At 30.9% G+C, this 3,204-nt stretch overlaps 1 pseudogene; it reads right to left on the bottom strand.

Moving 5' to 3' along the window:
- Nucleotides 1–3,204, bottom strand: part of LOC107745093 (probable phospholipid-transporting ATPase VB) — a 37,396-nt pseudogene that overhangs the window by 21,140 nt on the left and 13,052 nt on the right.

Raw genomic sequence — 3,204 nt, 5'->3', positions numbered from 1 at the left:
TTCTTTTGAACTTTCTATTCATCTGTGAATCCTGAAAAACTAAATGTATCACAGCTTCCACAAAAATATAGGGGAGCACAACTGCTTTCAACATTGATAATAATAATTGATGTTTCTCGAGCAGCAAATCAGCATATTAGAATGATTTCTGAAGATCATGTGACATTGAAGACTGGGGTAATGATGCTGAAAATTCAGCTGCGCATCACAGGAATAAATTATATTTAAAATAAATTGACATACAGTTAAAATATATTAATATATTAAAATAGAACATCTATTTTAAATGGTAAAACTACACAATAGTAGTGTTTTTACTGTATTTTTGATCAAATAAATGCAAACTCTGTGAACATGAGGCTTTCAAAAATTCAAAAAAGTAAAAAAAAAAAAAAAAAATCACTGACCCCAAACCTTTAGTAGTGTATATAAAACAAAATATCAAACAAATTATTCAATATAGTATTTATTTTTTTTTTGACAGAAGCAGATATATCACATACAGTAAACTTAAACTATAAATCTATTCTTTTTTAATAATGGTCTTGGGAGAATTCAACTCAAATCAAGTTTGTCTTGAAATCCGTTTTGATTTTTTTTAACACAAACATTTCTCTTCAAAATATTTTTGATCGATTACTGTAATCTTGGCAAATCTTTGATATCTTGAGCACAATGTGAGATATTTTTTAGATTATTGGGATCTTTTTGAGAAAATAATAAAAATTGAGCAGCACAAGACCTGAGATCTTATTTGTGTTTTTTCTTCACAGCACTTTTTCTTTTCATTTTGAACATTATTTATATAAAACACTGGTTCTAATAATATTATTAACAACACATTTTTAACATTTTATGTTCAAATGCATTATTTCAAAACAATTTAACTGAATTAAAGTGCGATAAAACATCAAATGTTTTTCTCCCTCAATAACAATTGTTTTTGTTACAAAAATATTTTTTTTTATTATTTGATTTGATTTTGACTGTAAAAAATGACCGTGAATTTAACGGTAAAAGACTGTAAAAATGCTACAGTAAAAACCTCTTAAATGGTTAACGGTAAATTCCCCTACTATATACGGTGAAAAATTGTCTGTACACCTTCTCTATATGTTATTATTTAAAAGCTGCTTGTGATGGGCTTTGGTTCATCATGTGACTTTCTCATCACCACCTGCATTTGGTGGTTATCAGTGTATTACAAAGGTACAAAACAGATTTCAGTACTTCAATAGGTTGGTATATTAACATATTTTCATTTAATGAAATTACGGTATTTAACTGTAAAAAAAAGTTAAAAATGTAAAACCTAAAATTGTGTTGCCGTATTTTATGCGGTAAAATTCCGGCAACCACAGCTGCCGGTTTTTTACCGTAAATTTATATTATATTATAATGGTATATATTTAACTTGATTTAATACTTTATCAAAGACATTCATGTCCTGATGTGTCCAGTGTCCAGTGTGTCCAGTGTAGCTGTGATTTAGACTTTAATGCATATATTTTGTGATAGGCAGCGCTCTTACCAGAGCAGAAAAGCCTGGCACCACCTTCCTCTGTCTGAGGTTGGTCTCTCCATCCAGACTGGCTGTTTCTATGTGACACACTCCATTAGGGTCGGATGTGTGCATTTAACTTGATTTAATACTTTATCAAAGACATTCATGTCCTGATGTGTCCAGTGTCCAGTGTGTCCAGTGTAGCTGTGATTTAGAATTTAATGCATATATTTTGTGATAGGCAGCGCTCTTACCAGAGCAGAAAAGCCTGGCACCACCTTCCTCTGTCTGAGGTTGGTCTCTCCATCCAGTTGGTCTCTCCATCCTCAAACAGAGTGTTGGTCTCTCGATGTGTGCATGATCTGGTTAGAGAGCACTCTCACAAAATCCCCCACGCGGACATCCTTCCATCTCCTCTCCACGAAACACATCTGCTTGCTGCGAGAAGACCAGAACTAATGCCTCACACGCAGCTCTTCTCATGCATTGTGGGCTCTCGGTGTCTCTCTATTACATATAAATGCACAGACACACTTAGACGCCATCAGTATGATTATGAATACATGAATTGTAGACCGCAGATTACTTGCAGTGCAGGGTAGATTACTTACAAATTATAGTCCGCTACCGATTCCATGACACAAATTGTAGTTAGTAAAGTAATCCATTACATTGCACATTTTAGGTAATATAATCAGATTACTTTTAGATTACTTACCTCATTTATCGCATTGATTTAAATAGGATAATCTTGTACCATATTGATACAAAGAGTAAGAAAATATATTTAAATATACAAAAAATACAGAGAAAAAGAAAATATATTCGCTGTTATTAACAACATGAAGGGCATTAAACTTTATGTCAAGGTTTCCCAAACTGGCGTTTGGTTAAGGAACTGCAGAGAGTTTTTTTGTGAATTTAATGAAAAGCTAATAATTAAATCATAAACATGTCAAATTCAAATAAATAAAAAATAAATAAATAACAACAATCAAAATAAAAACTTATTGTGTTAATGTCAACAAAACTGCAAGAATGTATATAACTATTTTAGAAAGGAAAATGTCAAAGATTGCGTAAATTGCATGAATAATCTGTAATACAAATACTTAATTTTTGGAATGTAATTACGTAATTCAGATCATATGTAATCAGTTACTACCCTGATTACATGGTAAGATGAACGAAAAGAAATCCAGAACATATTTTCAATTTGGGTGCACACACACACACACACACACACACACACACACATATATATACTGTACATATATATACATACACACACATATACATATATACACATATATATATATATTTATTTACACTGCCGTTCAAAAGTTTTAAAGAAGTCTCTTCTGCTCATCAAGGCTGCATTTATTTGATCAAAAATACAGAAAAAAACAGTAATCTTGCAAAATGTTATTACAATATAAAATAATGGTTTCTATTTTAATATCCTTTAAAATATAATTTATTTCTGTGATCAAAGCTGAATTTCCATCAGCATCATTACTCCAGTCTTCAGTGTCACATGATCCTTCAGAAATCATTCTAATATGCTGATTTATTATTAGAATTATCAAAGCTGGCAACATTGCGATACTTTTTTCGGGATTCTTTGATGAATAAAAAGTAAAAAAGAACCGCATTTATTCAAAATATTAATTTTTTCTAACAATATAAATCTTTGCTGT

The sequence above is a fragment of the Sinocyclocheilus rhinocerous genome, unplaced genomic scaffold, assembly GCF_001515625.1.
Source record: "Sinocyclocheilus rhinocerous isolate Xijiao unplaced genomic scaffold, SAMN03320098_v1.1 scaffold17, whole genome shotgun sequence".
Classification (NCBI taxonomy): domain Eukaryota; kingdom Metazoa; phylum Chordata; class Actinopteri; order Cypriniformes; family Cyprinidae; genus Sinocyclocheilus; species Sinocyclocheilus rhinocerous.
The sequence above is the reverse complement of the archived record's forward strand: the minus strand, read 5'-3'. Positions and strand labels throughout refer to the sequence as shown.